At 41.1% G+C, this 13,254-nt stretch overlaps 1 long non-coding RNA gene across 1 annotated transcript in view; it reads left to right on the top strand.

Moving 5' to 3' along the window:
• The window catches only part of LOC132226180 (uncharacterized), a 58,030-nt gene extending 49,489 nt beyond the window's left edge, over nucleotides 1–8,541 (top strand). Inside the window, exons 2-3 of the long non-coding RNA XR_009451009.1 lie at nucleotides 3,852–3,989; nucleotides 8,352–8,541. This is a non-coding gene — a long non-coding RNA (uncharacterized LOC132226180). The remainder of the gene's footprint in view (nucleotides 1–3,851; nucleotides 3,990–8,351) is intronic.
• The last annotated feature ends 4,713 nt before the right edge of the window (nucleotides 8,542–13,254 follow it).

The following is a 13,254-nucleotide window of genomic DNA, read 5'->3' as shown; positions in this document are numbered from 1 at the left end:
TCTGTACTAGATACTTTACACTTTCATGATAAATTAAAATTACCCTCTTACAATTGCATAAAAAATATCTAGGAATAAATTTAACTAAGGATGTAAAAGACCTGTGCATAGAAAATTATAAGACACTGAAGAAAGAAATTGAAGAAGATACAAATAAGTGGAAGTATATATTGTGTTCATGGATAGGAATAATATAATTAAAATGTCCATGCTACCCAGATCAACCTATAGATTCAACACAATTCCTATCAAGATACCAATGGCATATTTCACAGAACTAGAACAAATATTCCAAAACATTTTATGGAGCCACAAAAGACTCCAAATAGCGATAGCAATCTTGAAAAAGAAGAACAAAGTTGGAGGAATCACATTATTACCTAATATCAAACTATACTACAAGGCCATCGTAATCAAAACAGCATGGTACTAGCATAAAAATAGACATATATATCAATGGAACAGAATAAGGAACCCAGAAATAAACTCATGTCCATATGGTCAATTAATATTTGACAAAGGGAAGCAAGAACATACAATGGGATAAAGACAGTTTATTAAATAAATGGTGTTGGGAAAATTGGGACAGATAGATGCAAAAAAATGAAACCAGACCACCTTTTTACACACACAAGAATAAACTCAAAATTGATTAAAGATTTAAATGTTAGACTCAAAACCATAAAAATCCTACCAGAAAATAGGCAGTAAAATCTCAGACATTTCTCATAGCAATATTTTTTTCTGATGTATCTCCTCGGGCAAGGCTAACAACAACAAAAGTAAACAAATGGGACTACATAAAACTAAAATGTTTTTGCACAGCAAAGGAAACAATCAACAAAATCAAGACAACCCACCAAATGAGAGAACATGTTCGCCAATGATACTTCTGAGAAAGGGTTTATATCCAAAATTTATAGAGAACTTATACAACTTACCACCAAAAATACAAGCAATTTAATTAAAAAATGGGGCAAAGGACCTAAGAGACATGTCTCCAAAGAGAGCATACAGATGCCAATAGATATGAAAAGATGCTCAGCATCACCAATCATCAGAGAAATGCAAATTAAAACCACAATGAGATATCACCTCACACCTGTTAGAATGGCATTCATCAATAAATCAAGAAACAGTAAGTGTTGGTGAGGATGTGAAGAAAAGGGAGTCCTCTCATGCACTGTTGGTAGGAATGCAGACTGGTGCAACCACTGTGGAAAACAGTATGGCATTTCCTCAAAAAATTCAAAAAGAGCCCTGGCCAGGTGGCTCAGTTGGTTGGAGCATTGTCCCATACATGGAAAAGTTGTGGGTTCGATTCCCAGTCAGAGCACATACCTAGGTTGCAGGTTCAGTCCCTGGTCAGGGCAGGTATGGGAGGCTACCTATTGATGTTTCTCTTTCACATGGATATTGCTCTCTCTTCCTTTCTCTCTCTGAAATAAATAAAAAAATAATAATAACAAAAGAAAAAAAAACAACTACTAACATATTCTTGGGTGAGTATTAAAAAAAAAGTGTAAAGAAATTTTAAAAAATTAAAAATGGAGCTGCCTTATGACCCAGCAATTCCACTTCTGGGAATATATCTGAAGAAACCTGCAACACCAATCAGAAAGAATGTATGCATCCCTGTGTTCACTGAAGCATTACTTACAATAGTCAAGATATGGAAGCAGCCCAAGTGTTCATCAGTAGCTGAATGGATACAAAAGCTATGGTACAATGGAATACTACTTGGCTATAAAAAAATAGAGAATCTTACCCTCTGTGACAGCATGGATGGACCTAGAGGGTATTATGCTAAGTGAAATAAGCCAGTCAGATAGACAAGTAACATATGAGCTCACTTATATGTGTAATCTAATGAACAAAATACCGCCCCCCCCCCAAAAAAAAGAATAGAAACAGACTTATAGAGAACAGACTGACAGCTGTCAGAGGAGAGGGAGGTTTCAGGGCTGGGTGAAAAAGATGAAGGGATTAAGCAAAAAAAACCAAGTAATTCATAGACACAGACAACAGTATGGTGATTACCAGTGGGAAAAGGGGGTGGGGAGAGAAAGAAAAGGGTATAGAGGGGATAAGTGGTGATGGAAGGAGACTTTACTTGGAGTGGTGAATGCACAATACAATCTATTTTTAATAAAAGAGTAATATGCTAATAGACCAGGAGACCTTCCAGGAGACCTTCTGGACATCCTTCCAAACAAAGCCATGGTGGCAGGGCTGAGGCAGAGGTGGTTAGCGGGGATCAGGCTGGCAGGGGAGAGCAGTTAGGGGGATCAGGCCATCAGGGGAGGGCAGTTAGGGGCAACCAGGCCGGCAGGAGAGCCATTAGGGGCACCCGGCTGGTAGACAGAGGTGGTTAGGGGCTATCAGGCAGGCAGGTAGGCAAGTGGTTAGGAGCCAGCAGTCCCAGATTATGAGAAGGATGTTCAACTGCCGGTTTGGGCCCGATCCCACAGGGGTCCCGGATTGGAGAGGGTGAAGGCGGGGCTTAGGAACACCCCTCCCCCCATGCATGAATTTCGTGCACTGGGCCTCTAGTATACAGAAGATGTATTATAGCATTGTACACTGGAAACCTATATAACAGTGATGGTGAACCTATGACACGCGTGTCAGAGGTGACACACGAACTCATTTTTGTGGTTGATTTTTCTTTGTTAAATGGCATTTAAATATATAAAATAAATATAAAAAATATAAGCTTTTGTTTTACTATGGTCGCAAATATCAAAAAATTTCTATATGTGACACGGCACCAGAGTTAAGTTAGGGTTTTTCAAAATGCTGACATGCCGAGCTCAAAAGGTTCACCATCACAGCTCTATAATTTTATTAACCAATGTCATTCCAATAAATTCAATAAAAAAGTATAAAAAAATTACCCTCAAGGTTGTTAGTATTATCGCCTCCACTCTGTAGACGAGAAACTGAGGTTTGGGAATATTATGAAACTTAAGGTCAAAGAGATTGTAATTTGATACAAATTCACATCTGTTTGACTTTGAGATTCACAATATTGTCCTATGCTATAGTATCTCTTTTTTTTGTCAGTAATCTCATAATAGGTCAGTTTCATGGTGGATTACAAATCTATGGTTTGGATCATATTGAGCTTTAAATATAAATCAGTAGTTGAGCCAAGCCTGCTGATATGTGACTAGTAGCAATGAGATAGAAGCAAGAGGCTATTAGATCCTATTGATTGATGCATTTATTGGGGAAGTGAACAGAATTTCGAGAATTTGTTCTTGTTTTTAAATAAAAATTCAGATGACTTGCAATAATCTCTAGCTGGTGTTGGATGCCCAGAATCCATCCTCTTTGAGTACAGACTGGGACAGAGTAGATCTATAGTTGTTCATATTGAAAATAATACAATAATTAATAAATAATAATACAAGAATAAATTCTGTTTTGCATTCTCACAACTGTAAATCTACTTTTTCCCCTACCCTGTATTATGATCAATTCATTCTTCATCACAAAAGGCACGTACGAGGGTGTTCAGTGCTAACTCCAACTAACTGCAGTGGTTCTCTGAAGTACTGTGCAAAATTCTTTTGGGAGTGAATCAGAAAAGAGAGCCTTGACATCTGCTACGCCTTTGAAGTATGATGAATGCAAAGGGAAATTTATATCGCCACCCCTGCCTTATAACCCTTTGCTGGTACTGAAAAATGCCTTAACGCTTTGAGTTTCCTTCTTCTACTGGACTTCCCAGGCCAGTTCTTCAAATCCTTACAGAACAGGTCATTATAATATAGGATACTGGCTGTGTGATTAAGATAAAAGCATTACCTTTTTCTTTCTTTATTTTTTTTGTTCTTGAAATATAGGGCCATGAAGAAGAATAGAGGGGAGTTTAATAACGTTTGCTGATGAAGCACACAGAGGATGAATGACCTGATACCATACACACTGGACCTGGAGCAGCATTAATTCAGGGTAACGCATAGAGGCAGGAAGAGAAGCAGGTATGCACTTCCTCCTTTGCTTGTTGCTCTCTGGGACAGTGCAATACGACCCAGCAGGATGTAGGCCAAACTGTGCACTAATATGCTGCATGCTTCAGGAAGCGCCAGCATCAGCTCAGCTGTAACAAGTGCCTTGGTCTGAACCTCTATGGACTTCCCTTTTCTGCCATCTCAGTGTTCATGGTTGGGACAGTACCAGATCATTCCTGATTTGAACAGGAGCTCAGGTCCAAGTCCTCCAGTTTCAGGTCCAAGTCTTTCAGGAACAGGCCTCTAGCCCTGTTCCTCCACCTGAGTATTCTCTTGGGATGTTTACCAAATGGTCCTGCCCTGCAGGAAGCCAACTCTCACTCTAGGAAGCCTGCCAGGGGGTAGTGTCAGATAAATGAACCTGTACCCCTCACTGCTGCAAACAACCTGAAGCCCCCGAGAACCAGCTAGAATTGAGAACATCTTGTCAGAATACGTTTGGCTGGGTCTTTGCCAACACATCAAGTGGCTTGGCCTCTAGTACTGACTAGTATATGGTCATCCTATCTTTCATAATAAACTGGTCAAATTAAAAAGGCTTTCATTTCATGGCTCAGAGTAATTTTTTTCCACTTCTCCCCTCTTAATTCTTGGTAGTTCCATTATAAGCATGTGTAATTTTTCCAATGGCCTGTTAAAGTTCACCTTTAACAATCCTTGGGTCCTGGTACCTTTTCCCTGTCTATCATCCCCTTTCACTTCTCTCGCTTGCCTTCTTAAAAACTGTCTCAACCACTATCATCATTTCTGTGTATGGACCCTCAATTCCTCTGCCTCTCTCTTGTATCGATTTAGAAAAACACAACCCTGGTTAATCTAGCTCTCCACCTAGTCCAGTGGTCGGCAAACTCATTAGTCAACAGAGCCAAATATCAACAGTACAACGATTGAAATTTCTTTTGAGAGCCAAATTTTTTAAACTTAAACTATATAGGTAGGTACATTGTTATTAACTTAATTAGGGTACTCCTAAGGCTTAGGAAGAGCCACACTCCAGGGGCCAAAGAGCTGCATGTGGCTCGCGAGCCGCAGTTTGCCAACCACAGCAAGGCATGTGGCTGAAGGAAAGCACACTACCCTATGATTAGCCCCATTTAAAATTTATAATTATAAACATCAAACGGGCCTAATGCTGCCTGGCAATCTCACTACATTTCTCTGGTCTATTCACCACTCAGCTTTGCTACACTATTTTCTACCGTCTCCTATCTCTTCAAATCCTTGACACACTTGCTCCTTCCTTCATCCTTGCCCCAGACAATGACCTTTCTTCCTCTTTCCCTAAGAAAATAGAAGCACTCAGAAAAGTACTTCTTCAGGCCCCTGCTGCACATTTACCCTTTAGCAGCATCTGCACCCACATACACTGTCCTTAGGCCTCTGACTAGAGATGAGCTATCCACACCCCTATCGAAGGCCAGCACCTCTAGTCCCTGTCACATATATGCAAAGACATCACTGCAGTACATTTCTTCCAATAACTTTCTTCTTTCTCTTCTTCCTGCAACATTATATTTTCCTTCCTCACTGGATTATTCCCATAAACTGCTAAACATTATATTATTTCTTCCATTGTAAACAAACTCTCTCTTGGTCTCAATCGCTCCTACAGCTACTGCCCCATTTCTGTTACTTTTAGCAGCAAAATTCCTCAAAATAGTTGTCTGTACTTGCCCACTGCTGTCTTGGCTAATTCACTGCAGTCAAGCCCTTGACCCCACGACTCCACTGGAACTCCTCTGATCAACGTCACTCGATCAGCGACTTTTACATTATTAAACTCAGTGGCTCATTCTCAGCAGCATTTGACAGTCATCCTCATTCTTCTCTCTCATGTACCTTCTTCACTCAACTTCCAGGACACCACATACTCTCGGTTTTCTTCACATGTCACTAGTCACTTCGCACTATCCTCCACTGATTCCATCTTTTTTCTCAGACTTCTTACTATTGAGGCTCCAGGGTTCAGTCTTGGGACCTCCTCACTTTCCTACATATGCTCACTGCCTTCGCAGTCTCATCTGGTCTCTGTAAGCTTCATTAGGGTGGTCCGGATGGACCAACACTCTAAAACCAGTTCAGTTTTAGGGAGCGGATGTTCTGGAGTCTTGACTGACTCTCCGGGTATCCACTGTCCCTCTCCACTCAGATGCATTGGAACTGAAACATCTGTCTTGCAGCCAAATGCAAGCTCTGGTAATTGTTTGGTTGATTCTCCCGTCATTAGGGTTGCCAGATAAAATACAGTTGGGACATATTGATGTTTGTCTGCAATTCTAATTTAACTATGTTTTTATTTGCTAAATCTGGCAGGCCTACCAGTATCTGACTGTGTTGCCCATCCTTGTGGAATCTCACCCTTCGTATGCATGGGAGATGTTCAAGTTCCAGTTTCTCCAAATCCCAACCCTTAGTCTGATAAAAACACTGCCCCTAAAATTTGTGAATTTATTTATATGAAAAGTCCCATGAAAATTAAATCATGTTCTGTCACTTCTAACAAACCACCTTTGCTAAAAAAAAAAAAAAAAAAGAAAGAAAAGAGTAAATTAAATACATGAAACTGCGAGTATCTCAGAAAATTTCCAATCCTCTACCTTAAGTTTCAAATAGGCTTTCAATTCATTTCTGGCTTAACCTCCATATACACATTGGCCTTTTATACTTTTGACTACATTAAACATTTTTATTTATACCATGAATATAAATATTTCCCGCTGCCCTTGGAGTTAGGATTCCAAAGGTCATTCTTTTTGCCCAGAGCTTCCCTTATATTTACGAGTTTTTTCACCCGGGTGCAGCGGATGCTTGGTTTTGGTGGGTGTGTTCTTTCCCTGTTTTTAAAATGTGCCTTCCAGGGCCTGAGGCTTTTGCTCCCGTATGTTTCTAAAGCCAGAGTCCCAAAGCTGTGGGGAGGTGATAACGCTGAGGGCTGGTATATTATTTCGCCAGAGCCCCATGTCCTGCCTGATGCCGGGGCTGTTGTCTGCAGCTGACCGTGTTTTCTCCTCCCTGCTATCCCAGCCACGCTAAAGCTACGCCCCAGAAGCAGCAGTCCACGCGGGGTGGTGTATTGGCTTGTATGTTTGCTTTGGAAGTGTTCTCCAGTGCCACATTTATGGCCAGTACTTTTCAAACATGTATTTGTTGGGGTAGTATAAGACTCTTCAGATATGTTATTACATGATAGACCAAAAGGTAAACTAGATAAAAGGATAGTTGCTCTGGATGATGCGGGGATAGGGCCTGGAGCCCTGCAGCTCTGTGCTCCTCATCCCCTGCCCCCTCGTCAGGGACACACCCAAAGGCCTTGGTGGAAGCCCGAGTGTGCCCGTTTTTTCAAGAGGGTAGAGTCACAACGGTTAGCCACAGGTTAAAAGGGCTGTGCATGTATTTTGTTTGGCCTGCACAGTGTTGCCCTTCATTGTATTTTTTCCAACTGCTTTATTTTCAAAATAATCACAATGAAATCTCCCAGCTGGTGAACGGGATATTTCCCTCCATACATCTAAATATTATGTGCTTGTTGCTAGGTTGGATTTGCTGGAGTTAGACATCATCTACTAACTGCTTACCATGGAAGATGAAGATGAAACTTTCTTCCCTTTCCTCCTCCTCTTATCATCACAGTATAATTGTAATTTTAATTTACTCAACATTTAGTGTTTCTCTTATTATGACAATATAAATGGCAATTGCTTCTGAGTCAAGTAGTATACAGTTTTGTACAACTTTTAATTTTTCAGGTAGTTAATAAATGTTTTACAAATTCATTTATTTAGTTTTTATGGACCTTAATTTTTTCCACACATTCAAACGTCTGTCACATACGTGAATATATAATTTTTCAAATGCTTGTACGTGCCAGAAAATATCTGTTCCATGCACCTCACACCCAGCTTCCCCCTCCTTCTGCTCCAGTCTGGGCTTCCAGGTCCGCTGCAGAGCTAATGCCATGGGCTTTATACGCTTCCATTGGGGATTCCTGTGTCCTGGAGACCATGTTTTTTTATTTTATTTTCTAATGTATTTCCTCTTTTTGTTGGAGCACATGCTCATGCACTGATCAGCCTCTGGAAAAATGATGCATGGGAGATAAGTACTGAATTTTTGCTGTCTGAAAAATACCATTTTAAGTATAGAATTCCAGCTTAGAAATCATTTTCAATCAGAAACGTTAAGACCTTTGTCTTCTAGCTGTGTCTCTTCATAAGGATGCATGTTGCTGTGTGTCTTCTTTCAGTCTTTGCACTGGGCATGCAGTTGGCTCTTTCAATCAGGAATCTCGAGCTCCTTCAGTCCTGAGAAATGTTTTTGTATTATATGTTTCAGGAAGACGTCTTTAAAGTATTAATTGAATACCAGAGGAACATTAAGGACAAGTTAGAGGACTGATCAGTTGTCTACAGATAATAACAATGATGACTGTAAATGTGTAGAATCAGCAAGTTAAAACATTAAGCAATTTCCTGAAGTGGTGCAAACATCAAATGCTTTGACTATTTAATTTTTTAAGAAGCCACCTGGGAAATTATTATATACTAGTATTGTACCGTTAAGGCTAACCAACTCTCTCCTGGCTTAATTTTCCCATGTACAGAATGTTGGCTAGAGTAATACTTCTGGCCTCTCTTCTCACTGCTTACTTATTCTTCCCTTAGGAGGAAGATAGATTATGTGATTGGGAGATTTTATTTGTAGGAACTGAGCATGGTCTGTACATTCTGGCATCTTTCTTTATTTGTAGCTTGACTATAAGAGGGATGCATTAATTCATTAATTATCTCCACCTTGTATTTAGGGGCTTATCCCAGTGGGGAGGCCTACAGTTGTTTATCCAGCCTGTGACTAGGTGTGTCCACTGTCTAATTAAGGGGAATGTACTAGGAAGTTCATTGAAATCATACATTCTGTTTTCAAATATCTACTTAATAGTAAGGTAATGATTGATATCCATTTAAGGGACTTTGTATCTCTCTTTCATTGTATCTCTCTCTCAGTTGGCTCTGAAGTCAGAAGAAGAAATGTAATTGTTCCATAAAATTATAGCATAAAATATATATATGGGGGGAGAGAGAGAGAGAGAGAGAGAGAGAGAGAGAGAGAGAGAGAGAGAGATTTATCCCAAATCATGGGTGACTTAAGGGATTCAAGAACAGTTTTGATATTGGTTGGTTTTCTCACTGACCTGAAACCCAACACCCATGTCATTTGTAAAACTACCATATATTGTTCCCAATAACTGAGAATAGAGAACCTCATGTTTGCTAGAATGTTCTCATAGCCTTGTTGAGTGGGTCCTGTCAAAACTAACAGTAATCTTTCTCATTAATAACCTAGGGGACATCGGAAGCTGTTCCCACTATGAGGAATTCCCATCGGATTCAGGCTAATGAAGACGTTTGCCTCAATGCACTTGTGTGGCAGTAACATATCTGGCAATAATAGCTGAGAAGCCACTATTTATCCAAACAAGACTCAGATTTATCAGCCTTTTAAAATCTCATGTTTTTGAAAGGATTTAAGACCCCATTAACTTTTCAGTGTGACAAACTTTCCCCATAACAAATATATAGATAATATGCTACATAACCAGATCATAAAATGGAAAAAAACAATGTCACATTTTTCTCATACTTAAAGGATTCTTTTTATTCATCCATTTTATGAATTCATTTATTCATTGGACAGATATTGTGTATGTATTAGATGTCAAGCATTATGCTAGATACTAGGATATAAAAAAAGGACATTAAAGGGAAGACTGGTATAGAAAAAATTATAGTAATATACTATAATATATGTTGTATAAAGATTGCTTTGGGAACTCAGAGGAGTTGATTTTCTTTGGCTAGAGGAGCCTGGAAAAATCTCCCAAAAAGACAAATTGCTAGATCCCCTCAAGCTTAGCAATCTCACAATTAATTTTTCATATCAATTGCCGGGGTCCAACCCCAGCGGGTCCAGGGGTCCCCAAAGGCGTGGACGGAGTCGGCAAAGAAGGAATGACACGGAGACAGCGTTCAGTTGATCAGCAGCCTAGCCAGGATCTCCAGTCAGGATCTCCAGCCAAGTTCTGGTCTGGATCTCCAGAGAGGTTCTGCTTAGGATCTCCAGCCAGGTTCTGTGGCCAGGTACTCCAGTCAGGTTCAGTCACCAGGTTCTAGTCAGGCTGTCCTGCCAATCTCCACAGTCAGGTTCAGTCCAGGATCCCCTGCCATGCTCTCTCGCCAGGCTCCGCCTCCAGGCTCCGAGGCCAGTCCCTGTCCAGGATCCTCCAGCATGCTCTCTCCAGTGAAGTTCTTCTGTCTCTAGAGAATGTTCTGTGTAGGTTCTGTGCCTAGGCTGTCTCTCTTGGTCCTGTCTTCCAAGCCCTGTGTCCTTAGTTCTGTGTTCTGAGTTCTGAGTCTTTCTGTCTTGTTACAACTGTATTTATACCAGTTGATTCAATCCTATCAATCTCTATTACAAAGGTTAGGGCGTTTCTTATCTCCATTCCAGGGAGAAAAGATTATGTAGTTTAAGCATGATTGTTCGTAGTTAAAGGGATTAATTACCCGCCTGGCACTTAGTTGAGGGGTTTTATTCCCTCCCTAACTTCAGGGGAAAATCCCTACCTGGGGATTCAACCTTTCTCGGAGAGGTGACTTTGGTTAAAACACAGCGCCAAGAAGGTGAGCAAACATATTAAGAACCGTATGCCAAATATGCCAGGTCCCTTGAAACAGCAAGGATGGACCGGCTCCCGGCAAATTCCCCCTTTTTTATTTTTTAAAAGCAAGCATTAAAAAGAAAAACCTGAAACGCTCTCTTGTATCCATTTTAAGAGTAGGATTGGTGCTTTCTGCTATTACCTGAGTCCTGATCTATCACCCCAGGGAGAGCTTGCCAATCCTGCACTTTCCCGGGGTGGAAAGGCTGCAGTGGGGTTAAGGATAAGGCTCCTTGGGCCTACCTTCTCCCATGCCTCTACATTTACCTTTCCGGCACCTTTCCTTCCTCAGAAAAGCATGGACGTATTTCTTGTATAAAATGTTCTGTCTGACTGGGAGTAACCTTAATTCCTCTGCTAACAAGCATATATGTTAAAAGATCAATACGGAGTCTTTTTTCTTTAGACTCAGTATGGCACATCTTCTTAATCTAAAGATCAATACAGAGTCTTCTTTCTTTGGACTCAGTATGGCACATCTTCTCAATCTAAGTTCTGTACTATCCACCTTCTTACCCTACTTATCCTCTATAGGGGGGTCTGTAGCACCCTGGTGGAGTCCTATCCGTCCCGAGTGTGGGGTTCTCAATGGGGGGGGCTTACCTAAGGGAATCCTGTTCCAGGGGTTCCCAAAGGTGTGGACGGATTCGGCGAAGACTATCCACCCTCTTCCTACGGTGGAGTCTGATCCGTCCCGAGTGTGGGGGTTCTCAATGGGGGAGGGGGGCTTACCTAGGGGAATCCTGTTCCAGGGGTTCCCAAAGGTGTGGACGGAGTCGGCGAAGACTATCCACCTTCTTCCTACGGTGGAGTCTGATCCGTCCCGAGTGTGGGGGTTCTCAATGGGAGGGGCTTACCTAAGGGAATCCTGTTCCAGGGGTTCCCAAAGGTGTGGACGGAGTCGGCGAAGACTATCCACCCTCTTCCTACGGTGGAGTCTGATCCGTCCCGAGTGCGGGGCGCTTACCTAGGGGTCCCTGTTCGGGCGCCAGATGCCGGGGTCCAACCCCAGCGGGTCCAGGGGTCCCCAAAGGCGTGGACGGAGTCGGCAAAGAAGGAATGACACGGAGACAGCGTTCAGTTGATCAGCAGCCTAGCCAGGATCTCCAGTCAGGATCTCCAGCCAAGTTCTGGTCTGGATCTCCAGAGAGGTTCTGCTTAGGATCTCCAGCCAGGTTCTGTGGCCAGGTACTCCAGTCAGGTTCAGTCACCAGGTTCTAGTCAGGCTGTCCTGCCAATCTCCACAGTCAGGTTCAGTCCAGGATCCCCTGCCATGCTCTCTCGCCAGGCTCCGCCTCCAGGCTCCGAGGCCAGTCCCTGTCCAGGATCCTCCAGCATGCTCTCTCCAGTGAAGTTCTTCTGTCTCTAGAGAATGTTCTGTGTAGGTTCTGTGCCTAGGCTGTCTCTCTTGGTCCTGTCTTCCAAGCCCTGTGTCCTTAGTTCTGTGTTCTGAGTTCTGAGTCTTTCTGTCTTGTTACAACTGTATTTATACCAGTTGATTCAATCCTATCAATCTCTATTACAAAGGTTAGGGCGTTTCTTATATCCATTCCAGGGAGAAAAGATTATGTAGTTTAAGCATGATTGTTCGTAGTTAAAGGGATTAATTACCCGCCTGGCACTTAGTTGAGGGGTTTTATTCCCTCCCTAACTTCAGGGGAAAATCCCTACCTGGGGATTCAACCTTTCTCGGAGAGGTGACTTTGGTTAAAACACAGCGCCAAGAAGGTGAGCAAACATATTAAGAACCGTATGCCAAATATGCCAGGTCCCTTGAAACAGCAAGGATGGACCGGCTCCCGGCAATCAATTATGTTTTAACTCCAAGGCAACTATATAACAGATATACTAATGAAGATTTGTAGAAACTTTGATCACATTAAAGTTATATTAAATGTGATAAATATAATGAAAGAAAAAAAATTTGCTAAGAAACAGAGGGGAATAGAACTGAGACTATGTGTTTTATTTCATTTAGCATGGTGTTCGGTTCCCACAAATGTGACTTGGAAAAGAACACACAAAAAAAGTAGAAATTACTCATTTTTTTGATAATGCAAAACAAACCAAAAAACTGATCTGGAAACAATTTCTTTAGAATTCCAAGTCTAATTTACATATTTGAGTAGTAGAATTAGTTTGTGAGATAGTCTATTTGAAAACAGTGGCCAATTAATTAATTCATTTATTTTTATAATATTTATTGAACACTTACTGTTTACTAAACATAAAAGAATGCATTAGATTTGTGTAATGGTAGAAAAATAAAATTTTGAAAGAGATAAGACTGATAACATAAATGGATGAATTGGGCTTGCAATAAAATAATAGAGAGTGGTGGGCACTATGGTAAAATATAGAGTGCATACCTTACCCGAAGAAATTAAAATTTAAATGTAAAAGAATGTGCAGGTCAAATAAAACACATTTGTTAAGCAAATCTTGCCTTTCAATTAGTTGGAGATCTTGGATTCAGAGGATTCAAGTACTAATATCACTCACTCTCTATCCATGGAATTCCCG

This window comes from Myotis daubentonii, chromosome 2, assembly GCF_963259705.1.
Source record: "Myotis daubentonii chromosome 2, mMyoDau2.1, whole genome shotgun sequence".
Taxonomy (NCBI): Eukaryota; Metazoa; Chordata; class Mammalia; order Chiroptera; family Vespertilionidae; genus Myotis; species Myotis daubentonii.
Note: the sequence above shows the minus strand (reverse complement) of the source record. Positions and strands in the feature narration are given on the sequence as shown.